The sequence below is a fragment of the Aedes albopictus genome, chromosome 2 (assembly GCF_035046485.1).
Source record: "Aedes albopictus strain Foshan chromosome 2, AalbF5, whole genome shotgun sequence".
In the NCBI taxonomy this organism is placed as follows: Eukaryota; Metazoa; Arthropoda; class Insecta; order Diptera; family Culicidae; genus Aedes; species Aedes albopictus.
In genome coordinates, this window is record NC_085137.1 from 141,800,473 (window position 1) to 141,825,041 (window position 24,569).

Genomic DNA, 24,569 nt, shown 5'->3' on the forward strand with positions numbered 1-24,569 from the left:
CTGAGATAATTTGTGGAGGAATTCCTTCAGACATGTATACATGTTGCAATCCTTGAAGGAATTTCCTTTAGGAAATCGAATTTTAGAAGGAATTTCTGAGGAAACCCATGTACCAGTTTCAAGATGAATATTTTGAGAAATTTCTTGAAAAAGTTCCAAGGAAAATTCCTGGCGAATGCCTGAAAGAATCTCCGGATGAATCGCTGGAGACATTTCCAAAGAAATGTATGGATGGAGATGCATTTTTAAAGAATAGAAAGAATACTAAGAGTAGTAGTGGGCACTCTTGCCGTTAATCGTTAAAGCATATCGGACTACATTTAGTGAGTTTGTCGGGAGTGGGATTCGATTTCAGGTCCTCGGCTTGATAGTCAAGTGTTCAAACCATCACACCAGGTCCGCTCCCCGAGCTTTTGTTTCTATTCCCACATCACCTGAAAGTTCCCTATCAATGTTCTCCAATTTGCAAGTGAAGTTTACGTTTCTGTTCGTTCGGTTACATTGCGTTCGCCTCTCAATAACTAAGAAACCAAAAGTTCAAATTGAACTCTGTTCCACTTTTTTTAGAAAGGTACACTTAACTTGCCCATTGGAGAACATTGATAATAAATTTTTAAGTGATGTTTGAGGGAATAGAACCAAATATTCGTCCGAAATGCGTTAACGGTGAACGGCAAGCGCGCTCACCACTGACTAAGAGGAATCTTTAGAATTTTAATCATGCTAAAACCATTCAAAGAAATTTTGTAAAAAACTTCTTTCTGTAAAAATCCCCGTTTTTTATATTTTTGAATTTTTGATCCTGGAAGTACCTTCAAAGGAATTCCTGTCAGTGTCCCTGGAAGTAATCCTTGAGGATTTTCTATAAGTTTTAAGAAAAAGTCTTGCCAAACTCGTAAAAGGAGTTCCAGCAAGAATGTTCCTTCGTAATAATTACAAACAAATTTCGTGAAATAAACGTGCATGGATGGGTTTTTCCGGAATACTTGTTAATTAGGCGCAATAGTAAAATCATTTCCTTGGGGGCGTACCAGTATAAGGGGCGCTGGTATTTGGTAACCTTGAGTAAACAGCTCTGATTTTACAATGACAGCACTGTTTGCACTTCCACAGTCATTAAATTCGAGTTTTCTTTGCGAAAAGAGTATGTTTGCAGACAGCTGCAGCGTAGTCTTCATGGATCAAAGTTGTGCCCAATCGACCATTCGTCTTGATAAATTCCTTCACGTTCCCTCTACCATCGCCAACTTGAATACCTAAACACCCAAGTATGCCCTCTTACTCAATCCATCAAACAATTGAAATCGTTATTAATTTCTAGTACGAGCCAAACGTAGAATCCCGTTAACGCTGAACCACCGAATCAATTCTAACGGGAACCTTCACCATTTAGTTAGTCCAGTCAGCGCGATGCGAACTGCGAACGCACCACAACCGTGCGAGCGGGGAGTTTGAGGCGTGCTGCACTTATCCATTAGTTATCATTAGCGTTGATCGGGTTGCGCGGGATGACCTCAATTCCCCGGAAGGGGGTCCCTCCCTTAAACCTTACACCGAACTCCGGATTCCAAGATGCCCAAAAACTAACACCGAACCGATCAATTCCGCGCACCCAGCTTGGGGTGCTTTACTGTTTCAGGGGGCGATTAACTGGCACCATTTGATACCAATTACAGGGCGATATTGTTCCATCATCGAGTCAGTCGGTCGGTCGGTTGGCGGCAGTAACTGTACAAGTTCCTTTTTTTCGTTGGAAACAGCGCCGCAAAAAGACCGCCAATCAGTGCGATACTCATCAGCGCCACGGCGGCAGCACCCGTGGAGATTTGTTTTTCACAATTTTTAATTCGTAGGGAAATTAAAACCAACGCAAATTGTTATCGGTAGCATGGATCTGCATTGGCGCACTGTGGGTCGGAAGATGGAGTTGTGCGACAAAAATTGCGTGATGCTGCAATCCTATATGATGTTGAAACGAAATGAATGGTCCAGATAATAATAATGTCTTTTTGGTTTGTTCGGAAAGGTTTTTTCTTGTCTGTACTTCAGCATTATCAGTCAAATATTCAGAGAAAAAATTGAGTCTTCGTAAAATACAAAAAAAAAAGTGTCGCAAAATTTTATTTCTTCCATTGTACGAACTCACATAAAATCACTCAGATCAAAGCGCAAAAAGAAACCAATAAAGCACCCAATTTTACCATTCATTCGCGCGGGTTCGTCGCTTGTTCGCCGTTGCATATCGGAAATCTTCGATCGATCGTTATGTTTCTTATAGTAAAATGCACCAAAATTGCGCGCGCGATACATATCGCCCGGGGGCTAGGCAGAAAGTTAGAAGCAGGTGATTCCACGAATCGACATCATTTCAGCGCGTACGAAACGTGCCAGATGAAATTAACCGCGCGCTAGACGTCCCCGTCACCACCTCGCTTCACCGCAATGTCATCATCGTGGAGCATACACTCATTTGGACTGAAGCTCATTTCATGACTATGACGACGATGATGGTGGCGATGATGGAGAGATGAAATTTCTTGTTTCGCTTTCTGCTCGCAGCTTCCGTCGTCCGTCGGTTTGGTTGTTTGGAAAAGCGAACCAACACGCCGCCGCCGGACACGAGCGAATTTTCTCTCGTCTTTTGGCGAACAAGAAAACGCGAACAAGCTGCCTGTACATTAGGCTTTGGGAGTAGAGGCTGACGAAGGGAAGACGACGAGGGAAGAGGACGCGATGAGCTCTAATGTTTCAATCGGGCGCTTAATTGATGTAGCGTGTAATTTATTTATCCACTGGAAGACGTCCGTCCAACCTTAGGTGGAGCAATTAAGAGGGTATTCAGAAGATGTTTTGGGTGGTTGTGTAGTAGGTAGGTATAACATGAAGCTCATTCGTTTCTCTGTCCTGACTGGTGGTAGAAATAAGTACTTTTCATCATCAGAATAACTTTACGGAGTTTCTGAAACCATCGAATCGTATGATTTTCTAAGGAATCCTTGGCTACAATTTTAGGTTAAATTTACTCTCTGAGGGTACACGAGTCATCATAAAACCAAAATTAAATACTTTTGTTTCATCACGGCTTTCAGAACCTCTTCAAAACTCAGTGGTTTCCAAAATGTTGTTTGTGGAACAGGTCTTTTAAAGTCTGAGGAAAGAGCTCTATGAAAATTTTACAAACTAAATAGTAGAAATCTTTGAAGATCAAGATTTCAACACCTAGATATAAGGAATATTGGTAAAAAGTTTAGAAAATCCCTGAAGGTATCCTTGTAAAATAATTGAAAAAAAAAGTTTTTCAAAAAGTCTTCTTACCATTCAAATGGCCCTACTGTTAAACTACTAGGTGATGGTTAAAAAAAACTCTCGGGTGGAATACCCGGAGGAATTTCAGGGTGAAACCGAATGACTCCATGCTATTACTTTTTGCCCTTTTAAAGAATACCTAAAGACAAACATTTTTGACGCGATTACATCGACCCTAAGTGGCTATTGCGACAGAATAAATTATAATCATGCTTGGTGCTGGTGCGTATTTTCATATAGCTAGCAGTTCACAGCACCAACCATGGGTGACATCAATTTGCAAACATAACCCTGCCCTACTCAACAAGTACTCATTGCCGAGGTAACTGTGGGCATGCAGGTGAAAAGCAACATATAACTTTAAAAACCTAATGAGATTCCTTGCAGAACCAATGAGGAACTGCTTGTGAACACTCAGTACAAGTTGCTAGAGGATTTCCCAAGTAACAGTTTGATAGCCAATTAGTCTTGAAGAGGTTTTGGCAACCGTCTTCAAACCTAATATCTTTTATTTTGGTTTTATGATGGTTCTAAGAACTCTTCTAGTCTATTTGACTAAAAAATGTTACTTGGGTTTTGAACTAGCCTATTTAGATATACTTGGAGCAACTTCGTATGAACTATCCGAAAACTCCTCCGAAAGAATTTTCAGAAGTTATCGCTGACGAAAACACAAAGAGAATCCCTGGAGGTATCCTTTGATGAAAATCTGTAAATGGCCCTTAGTAAACTACAATAAAATCTATATAGCATTCTCTAAATGAATTTCAAGAAAGTTTCTGGGTGTGTTTCTAAAAAAAATCCAAAGAGAAGCCTATGAACCACTTCAGGAATTAATAAAGAAATACCAAGGAAATCAACAAAAAAAAAAGCCTAAATTATGGCTCACTTGGAAGAACACATCGGAAGCCACTAGAGAAATTCTTATAGAATTTCCGGCCTAATTTAACTGATGATCTATGGAAAAGTCTTAAAAATTTAAAAATAAGTTCAAGATAATTTCTTGAGGTTTTTTTTTAAAGAATAGCTATCATTTAGGTAGGGAATTAAATGTAGGGCACTTTCCAAGATAACTTAGTTATTTTATTAATTTCATACCAAATAATTAAAATGTTTGGCAATTTGCATAAGTCACGTAAATTGGTATAACAATGACTGAGGTATAGTGAAAAGTGCTCAAAATAATGCTCCCTGTTTAAATGATCCCGTTTGTAAAGAATTAGTTCAAGGTAAAATTCATTAATAAAAATAAATTATAAGTAAAATGAAATGGTCACGCACCTACAAGATTAACCCTTCAGGACGCGCGCTGTTGTAAAAAGTACAACACTACCAAAAAACCTACCAAAAAAATCCCAGTGGGAATATTTAAAAGAATCTTCTGAGACATCACCTAAAACATTTGGATTTACTCCAGGAGAATTTTTTTTGAAACTCTTTGGAAAAGTCTCTTGAATATTTCTCGGAACAGCTCCTGGTAAAACATAATAGGATGACACAAGGAGTGTTTAAAGTAGGTGGCACCCATGCTGTAATCCACTAAATTTGTTTTTCAAAAATTTGAAGTTTCTTGCTAATTTTCTGAAAAATTCCTAAAAAAGTTTGAAGAAGAAACTCTGAAATAAAAACCTTGAGGAATTTTAGTGAAATCCCGGGATAAATCTCTAGAAAGCAACCGGGATAAACTGGGAGAGCTCATCTGGAGGAGTGCTTTGGAAAATTTCAGAGGAAATCCACAAATCATATCTACCGTAAATTCATGGTCCAGTTCTAGTCCCAAAGATAGTCTTAGGAAAAATTAAGGAAAAAATCTCTGTAAAATCGCGGTCAATTCTTCTGAAGAGGTCTTCAAACAAACTCTTAGAAAGAATTTTAGGAGTCATCCCTGGAGTAATTTCTGGATGAATCCCTATGGTACTCTGGGAAGATTTTTGTAGCATTTTTTTGTGAAACACTTTAACGTATTCCTGAATATATTTTTATGAAGTTTCCGAAGGATGCTCTGGACAAGTGTTGAATTTTGTTTAAGTTAAAATACATATAATATGAATAAAAAACGGATGCTCTGGAGGAATTGCTGAAAAATTAATACACAAATCAGTATAAAACCTGGAGAAAATAGAAAATAAAAAAAAAACAATTATGCTTAAAAGAGTCTTCGGATACACTCCCGAATGAATTCCTAAGTGAATGTCAAGAAAATTATCCAGATAAATTCCTGTAGAAATCCTTGGAGCAATCCTTGACAGAATCCAAGTTCCCAGAAGGGACTGAAATTAGGACAATTCCATGGAAAACCTCTAAAAAAATGCAAACAATTTTTTGAAAAAAAAAAATCCTTGAGAAAACTCCCGAAAAGAAATACTTTAAATATCCCTGGAGTAATTCCAGGAGGAATTTTTTGTGGTATCATGGAGATTTTCTTATATCATTCTTGAAAGAACGCATGAAAAAATCCGTGAATAAATGTTAGAAGAACTTCCTAGAAAACTTAATGAAAAACTGGATCAGTTCTAGAAGAAAATGTCGAAAAAAAATCCTAAAAGAATCTATTAGAAGAATTCTAGAACGAATAATTGTAGATTTTTTGTTTGTTTTGTTTTTAGGCTCCACGTTCGCATTGGAACTGAGCCTGCCTGTGTTCTTTGAGCACTTCCACAGGTTTTTAATTGAATGGCTATCTTTGTCTGCCATTGCATGAATTTGTATATTGTGAGGCAGGCTTGTCCACACTGAGCGCATGAAAATTCTGCTCTTTGGATTTACACCATCAAGCACATCATAAATTAGAAATCTTTTCATCTTATCAGATAGAAGGATGTTGAAATATTCTAAATGTCATTTCGAACTGTCAAAAAACTGCACCGCAGCGCCGCACGGGCCGTTCAAAGTGAAATTCACTGGAGTGTTTTCACCCGGGTGAAAATCTCTTTGCGCGCTCCGTGTGGCTCTGCGGTGCGGTTTTTTGACAGTTCGAAATGACATTTACAATATTTCAACATCCTTCTATCTGATAAGATGAAAAGATTTCTAATTTATGATGTGCTTCATGGTGTAAATCCAAAGAGCAGAATTTTCATGCGCTCAGTGCGGACAAGCCTGTTGTGAGGCAAGCACAATGATACACTATGCCAGGGAGTCGAGGTAATTTTCCTTAATAGAACCCAAAGAAACCCCTCGTTAAAATTTCGAGATAATTCCCAAAAGAATCTCTAGAGGACAACCTGAAAGAGTTCTCAGAGGAATCCCTGTAGTGTGAAGTCTCTAAAGAACTGCCAGAAAAAATGTCCTGAAAGTAGCCCTGGTTAGATGGATCCTGGTGACGAACCACTCAAAAATATCAATAGAGCATTTCCGCCGAAAATATATTTTTTTTATATTTTATATTTGTATTATTTTTGTTTATTTCAAATTTTGCATAAGCGTTTTTCCTGACCAAAACAAACAATTTGCATCATTAGTTTGCCATTTTGACTCTAGCGTTAATTTTGAAAAGGATCTAAGCCAAGTATCATTGAAAATTAAAAAAAATATATCTCATTAACGATTTCCCGATTGATTCGACTATATGGAGAACGTATACACTGTATTAAAAAATTGTTTTTTAAATTTTATTTGAAAAATTAAACTTAAAAATTATTTTTTTCAAAAAATGTTTTTTTTTATTTTTGTTTGTTTTTTTTATATGTTATAGCGAATACTAAAGCACTATGGATCAAGATGGAGAAAGACAAACCAATATTCGTAGACACAGACTTTATTGCCATTAATTTTTTTTTTCATATTTTTATTATTTTCTGTAATTTTTTTTATTGCTGTTTACAAAGAAATAAGAGAATGAAATGAGCTTACCAATTCATATGCTTTCATTCATCACTTCATCGTTGGTCTTCCAATACAAGACCTATACAACCGATTATATTTAACTGCACTGTTCTTCAAACACAAATGGCGTGTGTACATCCCAATTTACTGGCAATTTCCACCAAGATAAACATTTGGAAGATCCATTACATTAAATTCATCCATCTTGTAAATCACCACGCAAACGCCTATCGACGACCATTTAAATATGATCCAACTTTTACCCGTCAAGCTTGACGGAATCCATCGCATTGGTTCGCATGTCCAATAACTGTGCCGAACCGATAACAACCATAAACCTTCAAGGCGAAGAAATTCCCATCCTGCACACACAAATGGACGATTCAATCGAAAGTTTTCCGCCACTTCTTATCACCACCATCGTGATGCGATGGACAGCAACAAGTAAAAGCCCATTCTCAAACCGAAATGTACATTGCGTTTCAGCGTGAACGGCAGCGTAAAATATGGAATCGGAACACGCTATCTGGCGGATCTTCCGATAGTAAACATCCATCTGATAGGGTTTTTGCACCACTACCACCCATTATCAAGTGGCATTTACAGGCACCCATGCACAAACGCGAGCCTCGGCTCGAGGGGATACATTTTTTCTGGTAGGTCGTAGTAACCATCAACAGATTATCTGATCCATTTATCTTGGTCAGTTCGGCCAAAACAAATATCAGTTCATGCGGTGGGGGAATGTGGGGTCAAATTTTTTTTATCTGTATTAACGAGATGTATAGCCCTAGGCTAGTTCATCTCGAGAACCACGCTTTACTTCCTTTCCGAAGGAAGAACTCACATTTCGTGAGTTTGTTGGGAGTGGGATTCGATCCCAGGTTCTCGGCGTGATAGTCAAGTGCTTTGGCCATCACACCAGTTCCGCTCCATCAGGTAAACTTAGACCTTTGAACTTTCTGAAAATGTTTTCTGTATTTCTGCGTACATGTGTGTATATGTATGTATGTGAGGGAGTATGTGCGTGACCAGTTAAAAAAACGTATTTCCGTAATTTTTTTTTAGAAGAGAGGTTTTGTCACCACTCGGATATATAATAGCTTTTTTATAAGTTTTAGAAATATGTTAATTTTTAAAATATTCTTTCGAAACTCTCACTGTCATTTGATTACTCCAAACGATTATTTCACCACAATCTCCACACCGCTCACCGATTCTCCGTATCACAACCGCAAGTGGCGACCTCGATGAACGTGCACGATAAAAGCTAGGCCAAATAAAAAAAAAATCCTGCCCGGTTCAAATTTCATCCGAAATTAAATTTTTCCAACCATTCATACATATGACGACCCCGGTCTCGGCTTGTTCCATCGCTTTTTTTATCATCCCATCGCGCCTAGCCATGCGTAGCCTATGGCCGATTCGTTCCTGGACCGGTCATATTTATCTGCACAGATGGTTTGAAGTGAAATTTCCCGCGTTTTTTTTTCGTTCGATCGCGCATCTAGCTCTATGTGGGTCTGGAAACCTCGATACAGTTTTTTATTTCGTCGGCGGCGCTCCCCCGATCCAGTTCTTGTGACCCATCATCGCAACGCAAGCCGTATGGACTGAGACTGGGGCAAGCGAGCGATGGAGGTCGTCGATTGATAGTGTCGATTATCAACGGCCGCCGATAGATGTTTTCATGCCGATGATGTTGAGGCATTCACACTTCATAGGCTGGTGCGGGGGCAGCTAGCAGGCACTCAATCAGTGGAAATTGTTTGGGGTTTGTTTGGTTAGGAGCGTTGATTTGAGTTATTTGCCCGAGGAATATCCGGAAATATGTTTTTTTTTGTTATTTTCGTTGGAAAATAAAGAATTTTTTGGAAATTTTAACCCTAGTTGTGCATCGGGGTCATTATGACCCAGACGAAAACACTGAACGTGTTCTACTTCAGCGTGGTGCGTATAAGCTAATGCACAAAGATACGATGATCGTTTTTTTTTGTTTTTTTTTTATTTATCTCAAATTTTGCATAAGAGCGATTCCAAGCAACAGCATCAAAATTAAGGAAATTTTTTAATTCATGATTTTCTATTGAACTGAAACATTGCACAGTTTTTCAGTTCCATCTAAATAGCCATTTTTCGATATCAAATTTTTATTTTGAATCACGACTAACTTTTCATGTGTATGTGAAAATGGTTCAAAAATATTCAAAAATCTGCACAGCCAAAACGGTTCGTTCGATTGCTATGAATTTTTCAGCAAAGTTAGATAACTAAATGGTGATTCCTAAGAAAATATACACTGTGAAAAAAAATCTTTTTTAACATGAAAAAATATAATTTTTGGCACAAAAATTCAAATATCTCAAAACCCTATCTTTTTACCAACGTAATTTTTTTTAGGGAAGACGGTCCATTGTATAAGCAATCTACCATAAAAATTTGGTGATGGTAAACTCATAAACAAAAAAGTTATAACATTTCAAACATTTCACAATTTTCACATTTGGTAAACATTTTTTTCTGTGTAAATTATTTCGGTCAGAAATCGCAGTTTGATGCTAATTTTATTGTTCAGCAAAGTTAGATAACTAAATGGTGATTCCTATGAAAATTTACACTGTGAAAAAAAATCTTTTTTCACATTAAAAAATATCATTTTTGTCACAAAAACTCAAATATCTCAAAACCCTATCTTTTTACCAACGTATTTTTTTAGGGAAAACGGTCCATTGTATTATAAAAATTTGGTGATCATAAAAATTTGGTGATGATAAACTAATAAACAAAAAGGTTATGACAATTCAAACATTTCACAATTTTCACATTTAGTAATATTTTTTTTAGTGTAAATTATTTCGGCCGGAAATCGCAGTTTGATGCTCATTTTATTGTAAATGGCCTTGCGTGAGTAAAACAAGCTGTTTTTATTGTGTATTATGTGTATTATATAGGGCCCATATAGCCAAGGCGGTAAACGCACGGGTATTCAGCATGACCATGCTGAGGGTGACGGGTTCGATTCCCGGTCGGTCCAGGATCTTTTCGTAAAGGAAATTTCCTTGACTTCCTTGGGCATAGAGTATCTTTGTGCCTGCCACACGATATACGCATGCAAAATGGTCATTGGCAGAGGGAGCTCTCAGTTAATAACTGTGGAAGTGCTCATAGAACACTAAGCTGAGAAGCAGGCTTTGTCCCAATGAGGACGTTACGCCAAGAAGAGAGAGAGTATATTATATGTACAGTAATGTTCCGATTTCATCACGCCCTCCGCGCATTAGTCGTTTATTCATTAATTTGCTGTTACATTTGAGGACAACTGTTTTCCCTCTTCTTCAAGATGGGTATTCAGCGTGTTTTGCAACGTTAAAAATATTGAAATGGGTATAGATGTTGAAGGATATTTCAAAGCATTATTGAAAAGGGGCGTGATTAAATTGTTTAAACAGATGTCGCTGATGGTACGGTGGCATGACTCTCTGCACTTAGCACTTCTGGCAATTTCTCAGTTGTTGTCGTTTTCGAACTTCCTGCGCTCTGCTTTACCGATGATATACAGTTGGTTCGTTTGTCAAAGTCTAGACGGCAGGACGTGCGAATGCGTAAATTTGTATTCAATGTGGACATTTGGGCATAACCAGTCTCTTTCAGTTTATCTATGGTGCTTTCGGTGATATTTCGTAACGCTTTTGAACATTTTTTTTTCATCAAACGGTCTACAAGAGAGCGTTGAGTTGAAGACCTTTGGAAAAGCGACTGTTCATGTTGTTCGTTAGATTATAATAAACAAAATCACTTATTAGTTTTGCCTTTCTCGTACACCAAGGTGTACCGAAAGGCTATATGTTCACTCCAAAAACGAAAATTTGATAGAGCCCCCGGAGGGCTCAAGTGTTATATACCAATCGACTCAGCTCGACGAGTTGAGATGATGTCTGTGTGTATGTATGTGTGTGTGTATGTATGTGTGTGCGTGTGTATGTGTGTATGTGTACAAAAAGGTCACCTCATTTTTAGATAGTAAATATGAACCGATTTCAACGACCGATGGTTCATTCGACGGGGTACATTGTCCCATTGTTTCCTATTGAAAATGCTTCAGATCGGTCCAGCCGTTCCGGAGTTATGGCCATTTAGGTGTTCCGGACCGGTACCCCAGGAAGGGGCCAGATATGAAAATGCAGCAAACCCATGCATGCGACCCATCAAATCACGGCATTTTCGATTATCTGATGAACGGGATGAAGGAAAATAGTCTCTGACTTTATCTGAACCGATAGTGTTCCGGAACCGGTTCCGGGTGTCCCGCCGGAAGTGGCCAAATAAGAAAGTGAACATAACCCATGCATGCGACACGTCAAATAGCGGATTTTTCGATAACCAGTTGAATGGTAAGCCGGAAAATAGTTTCAGACCATGTTTGAACCGGTAGTATTCCGGAACCGGTTCCGGATGTCCTGCCGGAAGTGGCCAATTAAAAAAGTGATCCAAACCCAGGCATGCGACACATCAAAGAGCGGCTTTTTGGATAACCAGATGAACGGTAAGCAGAAACATAGTTTCAAACCTAGTTTTAACCGGTAGTGTTCCGGAACCGGTTCCGGATGTCCTGCCGGAATTGGGCAATTAAACAAGTGAACCAAACCCAGGCATGTGACACATCAAACAGCGGCTTTTTCGATAACCAAATGAACGGTAAGCAGGAAAATAGTTTCAGACTATGTTTGAACCGGTAGTATTCCGGAACCGGTTCCGGATGTCCTGCCGGAATTGGCCAATTAAAAAAGTGAACCAAACCCAGGCATGTGACACATCAAACAGCGGCTTTTTCGATAACCAGATGAACGGTAAACAGGAAAATAGTTTCAGACTATATCTGAACCGGTTGTGTTCCGGAACCGGTTCCAGCTGTCCCGCTGGAAGTGGTCAATTAAAAAAGTGAACCAAGCCCATGCATGTGACACATGGAAGAGCGGGGTTTTTCGATAACCAGATGAACGGTAAGCAAGAAAACAGTTTCATACCGTATATAAACCGGTTGTTTTCCGGAACCGGTTCCAGGTGTCCCGTCGGAAGTGATCAATTAAAAAACAAAACCAAACCCATGCATGCGAAACATCAAATCATCAAAAATGTTCGTTAACCAGTTACACGGGCAGCAAGAAAATAGTCTCTGACCACACTTAAGATTACCGGCAGTGTTGCAGAATCAGGGTTGGATCCATTGCTAAAATTACGCAGGTGAACAAAATCGATGCAAGCGATTAATATGTGTAAAAGAACAAAATCTTGATAAAAATTTAAGCGATCTTGTCAAATTACATCATTTTAGATTCCTGAGGCGTCATTTTACAGTAGGATGGATCAACGTTCTGCTCTGAAATTACTGCGAACAATTTTGATGCAACTGGTTGAGTCCTCGCGCTCTGTAACACGGTAGAAATTTGAATGGGCTTTAATAGGGGAAATTTCGCTTGCTCGCACTTTTTTTTTGTCAAATTTTACAAGAATCTTATAACTAATGATAATAAAATATAGGCTTAAGTGCGCAGAAAAAAAATTGCCGAAATGTCTTGATAATGATCGGCATCCAGTGCTAGTGAAGGTGGTCAAGCAGTCAACTGAGAGATTTGATATTTTTCAGCTCGGCCTATACGTTTAACATAGCGTCGGACTATGAGCCATCAATAAGTTTCCAAATTCAATTATGGCTTTGATAAAATTCTTGCTTTTCTGAATAAGGCTGACACAAATTTTGATTTTCTCTTAAGTCCAGAGGGGCCCCCTTGGAAATTTTGGTCGGAATTCAACAACTTGAAGAAGTGCACAAATAAATAAACCAATAGATTTATCAATTTTAAAGTAAAATTAGAGTCTTCCAGAAGTTTTTTTTCTGCAAAAACGAAAAACATTTTATGCCGCGTAACAAAATCAGAATATACTCTGATTCATACTCAACATGTGCACGAAAACCGATTTTGAAAATATTGCTTCGTTATTTTATAAAAAAATCAAAAACCAAAAAAATTAGGAAATGCTTCCAGTTTCGCCTTAAGCGGTTTTGCTTAATTTTTTTTAAGAATTTTTTCATCAAATACATTTATTATTTATCAACTCCACCCCTCATTGACGAGTCAACGAGCACTGTGACAAAAGAAGAAAATGAGATTTATTCCGTTCTAGAGTATTCTCAGGATTCAGGAACACTTCGGCTCATGGCCGGAAAAAATGATGAGTACATATTCGACGAGAAAGGCACTATCACCACTAGGTGGATTAACCTGGGTTTTTATTGACTAGTTTGGTGTTGTTTGCTTGGCTGAAAAAAAAATACTATAAAATTTTTAATATCCATAGCGGTAGTATTTTTTTGCTTTTTCGTGAGCATTGTCATGGTATGTATACAGACAAACAAACGTAACACTGACGAAATTTTCATTGACCACGCCTTTAACGATCACTTTGAATCTTGGTTGTGGCTTTCATAGCCAGAAGAGCGCCCATCGTTTTTCTTTGCGTTTGACGCTTCACACTAGCGCCTTCTGATGACGATATTGCACAACGCAGTGTTTCGTGAAACATTTCCACCAGGTGGTGGTAGTGTGAACTGGGCGATGGATTTTCACGAAAATTGTTCTAGGCGTTTCGTCTGTTTGTCTGTGGTATGTACCTCTCATGCATTTGTTGTTGTTGAAGTTACTCGCATTCTTCCGATCATAAAGTATGTTCTCTAAGAGGTATTTTTTTTGCAGATAAACTAGACGTATACGCGTATTTTTGATCACAAGACTGGATCGCGTCTAAGTTTCAAATAGTAATTATGAATAATCAAACAAAACTATCATGAAAACAACTTGTTTAATTCAGGCGGTAGCTTTTACAATAAAATCAGCATCAAAATATAATTCTCGAAATAATTTACACAGAAAAAAAATTTTTTTTTTGTTACTAAATGTTGAAATTGTGAAGTGTTTGAAATGTCATAACTTTTTTGTTTATCAGTTTACCATCACCAAAATTTTATGGTAGATAGCTGATATAATGGGCCATTTCCCCTAAAAAATTGACGTTGGTAAAAAGATAGGGTTTTGAGATATTTTAGTTTTTGTGACAAAGATCATATTTTTTTAAAGTAAAAAAATAAATTTTTTACAGTGTATATTTTCTAAGGAATCATCATTTAGTTATCTAACTTTGCTGAAAAATTCATAACAATCGAACAATCCGTTTTTGCTGTACAGCTTTTAGAATATTTTTGAACTATTTTCGCATACACCCTTTTGAAAAGTTAGTCGTGAGAGAATATGAAGGTTTAATATCGAAAAATGGCGATTTAGATGAAATTGAAAAACTGTGCAAAGTTTCAGATATTTTTGAAATGGTCGCTCAGGATCGACTGACATGACCCCGTGGAATTCCTCATAAGAATTTGCTGAATCAGCTGGCTATTTGGACTCTAGTCTCACTTTTGCAAAAAATCAATGAAAATTAAAAAAAACATGTTAGAAACGGTTTGTTCGATTGATCAGCTATCTTCGGCAATATTTTTGACCATTCATTGCCCCGTTTTTACCCACAGTGCAATAAGTAATGTTGGATATTCCGAAAAAAAAAAAAATCATCACGACTTGGAAAATATTCGAAAATGAATTTCATAGTAAAATAGCTGTATCTTGGAAACGGAATTATTTAGCAAAATGTTGCCGTAGACCTTCTCAAGCCAAAATTATGCGCACTTTGCATCCTTATCCGCAATAACATGTTAAAAAACATAAATACCTAAATTATCTGATTTTTATGTTTTATTTATCAAATAAAACTAAAAATACAACAGTTTTTTTATACAGTTTATACGTTCTATGTATAGTCCCATAAAGTTTCTGAAATATTGCCGAAGACTGCTGATCCATCGAACAAATCAAACATATTTTATTTGAATCTGAGATATATTTTATTTTAAAAAAAATCAATGATGTTTTGGTGAGACCTTCTCAAAAGTAACGCTTGAGTCACAATAGCAAACCGATGACGTAAATTGTTTGTTTTAATCATGAAAAAAATAAATGCAAAATTAAGGATAAATAGAAAAAAAAAACAAATATAAAATTAAAAAAAAAACTCATTTTCGGTGGAAATGCTCTGCTTACATATATCAGTGAATTGGTGAACTCATATTGATTGTAATAACAATTGTCTCTACCGCTGGACAAGAACAACAAAGATTTAAGCCGATTTATCCTTTTGTCAGCGATGATTTGTGCCCGATACAAGTTTATCTAAAACAAAAAAAAATAGATATGAGTTAAAAAAAGGTGTATAGTCCTACTGCATACATTTCAGGTGAAATATTTTTATGCCTAATCTGAAAAAGTATGGTTTGAGAACATTTGAACATTTAAATACATTTTTGATGAAACAAGTTGGCCATCAATTACAAAAAAAACTAAATTTCTTGATAACAAGAAGATCGCCTAACGTAAACTTAACATGATTTTATCAGCTAACACAGGAAATTCCGATCCAATGAACCCACGCTTGCAAAAAATATAACTTCTGTTATTTTTATAGTAATGGTGAGTTAACAACGATCTCTTTACTAGTGTAGGTAGCTTATTAACTTTCCAGCAATGCAAGCCAATCATTGTAGGAAATCCTACGTATCTGCCTAAAGTGATCCTACCTAATCCAAGCTAAACGAGTAAAATTCTAAAAATTTAATCCTTGTAAAACAAATCCAAACCTCCTTGGTACGCACCCTTCCCGTCCGTATCCTTCCTCTTTGTTAGTCAATGCGATGCGTTCCTAAACCGAGTAAGCAAACAACAAGAAAAATTGCCCCACTGTTGATTGGCCTGGCTTGGCATGGCAACCAACAGTCACTGGTCTGGTCAGTCAGTCATGCGGCCCTAAAGGGAGTGAAAGTTTTGCACACGTGTCCTTTTTAGCACCGTCACTGCCGCTGCCGTCGCCACCGCCGTGCTAATCATGCTTGCACCCTTTACCGCCCATGGACCCTGTCCACAACGTAACGACGGATTTCAGCAGTAGTGTAGAGCGAGAGATGACGACAATGATGATCATGATGATGATGATGATGGAATGTGCATCACTGAGCTTGACGGAACGGTTCTGGTATGGACGAAGTCATCTTCCGGTTTTAGATCTGGTCAGAGTTGCTAATCTCGTCATAGAGGATGGATCTGCTGTGCTACATACTAGTACAGGCACGATGGATATGAAGTGGGAAAAACATTTTCGTGACAATTCAGAGAGAATTCAACAAATAAGGTCATAAAACCATCCTTAAATCAAAATCAATGTTCATTTAGGTTCTGTTACGGTTCTCAGAACCTCCTCAGAACTTACTGGACTCTTATATGTTGCATGAGATGTTCAAAGATGCTCAGGACCACAATATTGCCACTTCTTGTTAACGCAGAATAAAAGAAATTCTACAAGAATATGTAGATAATTGATCTTGGAAGCCCATTTTGTATCAAATAGATACTAGGAGGTCCTTCTCATCATCATAAAGCCAAAATAAAACCATTCCGAAACCATTCAAACCATAAAGATTCTCAGAATATCTCTAAAACTGATATGTACTACCCTAAATTTTGGATTTTTTGAAATAAGCCCATCATCCTCCATACGTCATTAATGGTTTCGGCCACGTCCTTGTGGACATCACGGATCGGAAGGGATGTTAGTAAATCATTTGTGGATGAATTTAGTGTATTTTATCATTGAATAAACTTAGTTGCTCCGTGATTTTCAACAACGGACTTGCACTTCAGTGCGGGTATAAATTTCAATTATCATCCTTTGTAAAGACGGGAGGTACCAGAAAAGAAGACACCAGAAGTGACACGAGAAGGCGCATGAGGAACCGACCAAGGTGCAATGCTCTCTCGAGAGGATGATGTGGGATGCTGTGCTTAGTTAATGCCAGTTGGTTGTGGGGGATAATTACATGCAGGTGATGTCTCCCGCACTCGGTGTCGGTGTACTCCAGAATCCTTTGCTGTTTGGGTGTGCAGCTCGCACCCAAAGAAGGAAGAAGCATCGTTGCCTTGGGTGTCGCTTGCTTTTGGTGTTGCCGCCCAGAAGTAGACAACCGTGAAGATTATGCACGGACAGACGGAGCCAGTTCCGGGCCAAGGGTTGAGCTAAGGGAATGGGGTCGAGGGGATGTGTGTCGCTTTTAAAGTGACTAAATAATGGACGGGTCATAATGAGTGTAATTTTGTGTGCACTTCTACTGGGGTGTTGGTTTTGGTCTGCTGGGTTAGGATGTACAGGGGATGGCCAGAATGTTTGGGATAGGCAACTTTTTTTCTTCCACAAAGAAAATCATCATGCTGTAACTTTTCATAGAATGCATAAAAAATCTCAAATTTTGACTGTTTGTCAACCTATTATATGTGCATCATTGGTACAAATTTGGGCTCGATTGATTAATTTTTCGCGAAGTTGGAACCGTTTGGGTAAAACACTATTATTTAGACAACTAATTTTTGAACTGGCATATCTCGGAAACCAGTGAACCGAATTGAATGAATTTTATAACGTTTATCAACAATATATTGATACTTAATACGACTTTTTAAAATGTAATATTTTCTCACGGCGAATTAAGTTATATCGGATTGAAATTTTTACCCATATAGAGGAAAATAAGTCAAATTTACAATACCTCACAAAAATTACTAAATGTGTTCTTCCTTCAATCTAAATAGGCTCTAATATATCTGATTAGAGATAACTTGAGATTAGAAGTGGAAAATCTTTGGATATCAATACTAAAATTTATTGACATTGATGTAAAAAAAATACATTTTTTTCGAGAAAAATCTAAAAAGTGTCAATCCATGATAACTTTTTTCAACGTTTAAAAAGTACTTATGTTTTAATAGTTTGTGAAGCATTTACATATTGTTAGTGTACGTTCAAAATTTCATTCAATTCGGTTCACTGGTTTCCGAGATATGACACCTCAAAAATAAGTTGTTTGAAAAATAGTGTTTTACCTGAACGGTTCTAACTTTGCGAAATATTAATCAATCGAGCCCAAATTTGTACCAATGATGCACACATAATAGGTTGACAAACAGTCAAAATTTGAGATTTATTGATGCGCTCTATGAAAAGTTATAGCTAGTTGAACTTTTTTGTGAGAGAAAAATAAGTGGCATATCCCAAATATTTTGGCAATCCCCTGTATCATCATCAATTTCTCCCAGTTGAGTAAAGTGATGGGTGTAAGTGAGAAGATGAAATATCTTGTACATTAGTCCTGAAGTAGCATGTGCTCCCACTGATGCAGTTTATAAGGAGAGTAATCTAGAAGTTCCCGGTTGCTATTCTTTAGAAAATTGTTGATGAATAAGTTTCTCAAAAAAATCATGGTATACAAAAGCACCGTAAAACTTACACATGTTGTCACTCATCGATCGACAGTTGTTTTCAAGAATAAATGTTTGAAAAATAAAGATTATTGCAAAATTGCAAAAATCAAATTTGAACGCATTTATTTATTTTTACATTTTTAATATAACAGTTCTGAACGAAATTGCTTGTAACAACCTCATTCGATCAACGACTATTCAGAGAGGAGGACCTTTGAGCCATCTTGAAACCAGAACAAAATTATTCCAGTTTTTTTAAGTTTCTCAGACATAAAAAAAACTAATGGAACTGAATACTGATTATTGTTTGTGTAACATATCATTTTTCTGTGATATTCTATAACCCTAAGAAAAAATAGTTTTTTTAGTTTTTTTTGTGTATTTTAATTTATGCTAATTCAACACTTAGAAAAAATAGTTTACTAAACGGGTTTAGTTCGGTTTTAAAACTTTAACTCACTGTTACTAGGCAGTGCTTCACCAGAACCCAAGTTCCTAAGTTTACCCGGTAAATTTTTGAAATTTTTCCTTTTTATGATTTCTTTTATTTTTGAGTCTCAAATAATAAAGAAAAAATGCAAATTTCATCAATGAAGCTATGAAATTACCAGGAAAGATTTGTAATATTATGAAAGAAAATTTCTAGAGGTGCTTCTTTCGGAATGTCTGCAAAGATTACTGGCGAAAAAATTTAGAAACAATTGCTTGCTTGGTCAAAAAACGAAAACTGCGTTTACCTGTGTTAAGCGGTAAACTATATGTAGTAACGATTTTATTAAACCAAAAAGCAATTGAATTCACGTTTCAGGTGTGTATTTTGCATTATCGAAGCAAGTTTATCTAAACAGTACAATTACTCCTACTTTTAAATCGAAACAAAAGGGCACGGTAAATGTATACCCTAAAAATCAATGGTCTCTATTCACCATGGCCCATGTTGCCTCATATACCTAGAAAAATATGAAAATTTGAACATTCGTTTTTCTAAATAAATCTTGCAAGTTATTGCTTGACATAATTATAAACGAAGAAAACTCACTTAGCTTGGTTGTTTTGACCATTTTTTAACAAAATAGAACGAATCTTCTGATACACAGTGAATGGGTCCCTACTACCAAGGTGAATGGTGACCTACCACGGAATCAGGCGATCTTCTCACCTTCTACTAAATGTACTACATCAATTAATTTTGTGACAAATTTTCTACTTTTGTGGATATTACTTTAAGTTCTACCTTTAATGAAGACAAATAACATGCGGTACCATCAATGTTTATTGGTAAAAAGATTGAAGATAAACCTTCATATTTAGTAGACTCTGATAGTTTTTCAGAAATTTCTCAAGATTTTACGACACAATTCGTTTTAAATCTTGTACCGACTTTTCGAACCCTCTAAGCAGAATACCCTCTTTGAATGAGTGTAATCAGTTTCGTACTTTTTAATTCCGCCCTATGACATAGGGCGGAATTAAGTCGTTTTAAATATTTATTTTTAAATTTTAGGAAAGGCAATTAAATATTTGGACATTTTTTAGGAAATAAATCTATCTTTGCTTCAGATTGAAGACCTTCTTGGAGTTGCCTCCAGGTATTTTGATTGGAGGCTTCGCTAGAAACTATTTCTATAAATCCTCCAGAGCTTCCTGAGTACTTCACTCAGGAATTCATGTGAAGGTTTCTCCCATAAGGGATTAAACTAGCATTCATTCGTCCAAGTTAAAACATTTTTTTGTTTTTTTTTTAATGGCAATGAATGAATCCTTCAGGCAGCAGCCCGCTGACGTTGTGTACGGCTTGGGTCAAAAATGACCCTAATGCCAAAGGAGGGTTAAATTAAAAGTTCTTCAAGGGCTCTCGACTCCGAAGAAATTTCGTAATAATGTCTACCAGAAGTTTTCTTTGTATTATTATTTTAGTTTAATTTTAAGATTTTTTTAAAATTTGCACCATAATTTAAAAACGATGGTTTTTTCCAAACAATAATTGCAAATATGATTTCTTGGTAAATTTCATCAAAATCCTGTCAGAATTTCTCAGCGACTAGAGCAGAAATCCGTCCGAAGGATTTACCAAGAATTCCTCTTTAGAATATACCAAGGCATAGTCCAAAAAATTTATTGAGTATTTTTTTTTCAGACGGGAGGTTTCTTTTTCCTGGTTTGTAGTTTGTAATTTGAAAATTTTGAATGTAATTCCAAAAATCCAAATGTAGCTTACTAATTCAGAAGTTTTAAAAAATGTTTTTTTTTGCTAGGTTTCTAGCTGCACTCTGAATAGAGTTGAAACCTCTACACTAGACCCGAAGATAGAAAAGAGTACGTAATCTTTCAGATGCACTTTGCCAGCCGTACGCGGAAAATGATATCCATTAAGACACTGTTGCAACTGACTCAGAAAGTTACGGTAGAAGATTGGAAAGTTTTCAATTGGTCAGTCAATCAGGATTTGCCTATGGTAGTGTTATGGTCACACGGTTTGTGTTTGTCTTCTTGTTTGATTTTGTGGTATGGTTCAATATGTTTTACTTCTCGTTAATTCAGTTGTCGTATGTTCGTTTTTTTCATCGAATCAATCGAACCCTGTATGTTAAAATATAGTCGATCCTGTGTCAAATTATTTTCTTGATTTCGCTAATCGTGTTCTGCTTCTCTGTGTTCATCTCTTGTGTCCTTAAATTGTCATCGGTCCAAAACCCACAGAAACATGTAACTGAACTTCTGATATTTTTCTGTTGTCGTCATAATATCATCTAAGAGATAAACAAAAATACGCCAAGTTGGTCAGTTGATTGTAATAAAATTTTAAAATAATAAAGATTTCATATCAACTTTCATTCCGCTACAAATACTATGAAAAATATTCAAATTCGTTCAATTGTCCTATCGGTCCTACCTAGATAAACCATGTCATTTTCTCAAGCGTAGCCTAGAAATGTCAACCTAGTCATACACAAGTAACGTTGTTCAGTTAATAAAAAGCAGTCAGTTTTTGTCCAAAATGTCACGTCGAACGCATTGACGTCAACAATGCGTTTAAGTGTTCGCACGTCAGCTTCGAATCTATCAGCACAATTAAGTGCTGCAAATCTCCTTCCCACTATTGATTCTTCGGTCGATTTTTATTGCTTTATTTAAAGAAAATATGACCAACTAACATTGCAAAAATTCGAAAAGCGACTATGACACTAATAAATTACTAATCAAAATCAACCGAGAAACGTGGGAAATAGAGCCCAAACAACATTTTGAAATCAGCTGGCTGTAAAAGGTTCCAAAACCTGTCACAAATCCTATAATAGTTTCATTAGGATTTGTAACGATCATCAAAACCTTCTCAAATTCAACCGACTTGGAACTATTGTTTGGGAATAGACTCTACTGAACCCCGGCGGTTCCTCCGTGTTTATCGAGCATATCTGATGCATATGATCAGCTATACTCCATCTGCAGCAGCCGGTTCGTGATGAACCGTTGGATGCACATTAAAGTGTTAAAAAAGTGATATGTTTCACTAAAGAACACTACATTAGAATAATCAAAATGAAACTACTTCACTTTAATACCGTCAACCCCTGCGAACTTGGCCAGGGAGTTTGTAGTTTGAAAATTTTGAATGTAATTCCAAAAATCCAAATGTAGCTTACTAATTCAGAAGTTTTAAAAAATGTAATGAAAAAATTTTTTTTTTGAGAATTTCCATAAAATATGATCATTTTTCAAAAATCGCCGTGGGGGAACCGTTAAATGATTTTTTAGAAAATCGAAATATCTACAAAAATGCCTCAATATGTACATCTTTCATTATTTTTTTTTTGGACAGCCTACCTCTTATGACTCTCTTAGCCTTACTTCCAATGCACTTCCCTGAGCCCTGCTGAAACTTCCCTTGAATGATCTTAAATCGTGGGGTTTTGTATCTGAATTATTTTATGCTCTTTTGTTATTCCTATAAACCTTAAGGGGGGAGTGAAATGGTTTTATAGGGATATCAAAAGAGCTTAAGGGGTTGTTTTTGAGTATGTTGAGGTCGAGAAAAAATTGATTTGTTTTATTCTTTTATGAATACTGTGTCAAATATTCATAGAGATCCAAGCAGCAGAAGCAAAGATACAGCGTTTTGTGCCTCGCTCCCTCACTGGTGCGTTGTGCATATTTAATATTGTATGACGTAAGAAGAGAATTTAAAAAAGCATGTCTACATACTTTTACAAATATTTAAACTTTTCCTTATTTTCACGCGCCTCAACATATATAACCCCTATAAGCGAGTATCCTCGAAGCTTCAGATCGTTTTAGGCAACCTGGAGTCTCCATGAATGATGGAACAGCAGGTTACCGGTGAAGCTTGTAAAGGTGCCAGGCATTAATTGCATCACCAATTAGCAAGTAAAAGCTTCCAGAAAAATTAAACAGGAAACAAAATAGTGCAACTTTTTATGTATTCTTTACTGTTTAGTTTAAAACGAGTGATCCCGTATTGGATGCGGTTTTTTTTTGAAAATAGGTAGTTCGCAATAATTTTAAAATTCTACTATGGAAGTCGTCCCTTCTTTGTCATGATAGATAAAGCTTATCGTTTGTTTTAGTTTATCCATCTTCAAAAACACTCCTCCTTTTGGTGAATACTTTCTTAGGCATTTTTTCTTCACTTAAGAGAAACTGGCTTACCTGATTGAGAACCAATGTGCAATACATACCTGAAAAAAAAATAGAAAACGGTCAGTATGCTATTCTATTCAAGCAAAAAAAAAACTTCAAATTTAATTAAACATTTACTGAAGTTTCTCTCGATTGTCGTTAGTTTGGAAGATATTTGCTATTTTGTTTATCCATATATTCTGTTTACTCTTTAAAATCGCTCTACAGTATGCGGCAGGAAAAAATGCGAAAGTGTTTTTCAACTTCAAACCTCATTTTCGTCCATTTGACGTTAACCAATCTATGTTTCAACGTTCCATGATCTCTAATAGGCTAGTTTTCTGAAAAGTCAATTATAAATTTTCCCATTTTGGTCCCTAACCTTTACAGGGTGGCGCCTGAAGCTGAAGACAATCAGAATTTTTAAACCGCAGAAAAGTACACAGGTCGCTAAATTTCGTACCTGATAAAACTAATTTTTTATTTTTTTCTACAACATCATCAAATATATGTACTTTTTTCATCTAGTACGTGAAACTACATGGTTCTGGATCAGTGTGGTCTGGTCGTTCATCAAATTTAAGCTAATTTTTATACTGTTATAGTCATTTTGTTTAATGACCATTGGGCGCGCAGTTTATTGATACCCGCTTATAAGGCTTACATTATCACATGTATGTTAATTTTTATTTTGTAGTGCTAGAATATAGACTTTGACTGCTACACTGTCATGAAAAAATAGTCATATACATCCCATATTTAGCGTTTAATAGTGCCTTGAACTTTTCGCATTTTTTCCTGCCGCACCCTGTAGTTTGAGCATTTTTTTTTTCCTCATAAGTTATCCAATCTTTTATTTTTTGCCTGATAGTTAGGACTGTTGATGTCTTTAATGTGTATTTACAGTTGCTTTAGGTATCAAAAAATTGATGTTTTGGGACAACTTTCAGATGGCATTGTTTCTTTTGTATTAAATCACAAAAATCTAATCACAGTACAATAGTTTAACGGAGTTGAATACACTCTAAAATTATTTTCCTAGAAGTTAATTTTCAAAATTGTCCATGAAAAAATATAAAAATCAAAATATTTTCAAAATGATAACAAAATCTTTAAATGTTTCATCTCAAAAAACCAATAGCCCAAATATAAGAAAAAATATTAAAGTTAAGGGATGTTCAAAGATGACGAAAAATCAAAATGAAAACTTCGGGTATTAGAGGGAATTAGAAGGAAGTATTGTGAAAATTTCGTAATTAGATTTCGGTCGTACTGAAAATAATTCAACATCTTAATACTAAAATTATTTACCTTTCTCACAAAATATCTGACTCATTAGCCACCCTTCCGACCAATTTGCTCATCAACTTTTCCCTTTTCTCTTTCCTTCAT

The 24,569-nt window shown here is 36.4% G+C and overlaps 1 protein-coding gene across 6 annotated transcripts in view; it reads left to right on the top strand.

The window, feature by feature from the left end:
- LOC109416537 (nyctalopin) overlaps nt 1-24,569 on the top strand; it is a 705,340-nt gene that overhangs the window by 56,632 nt on the left and 624,139 nt on the right. The gene's annotated exons all lie outside the window — the stretch shown is intronic.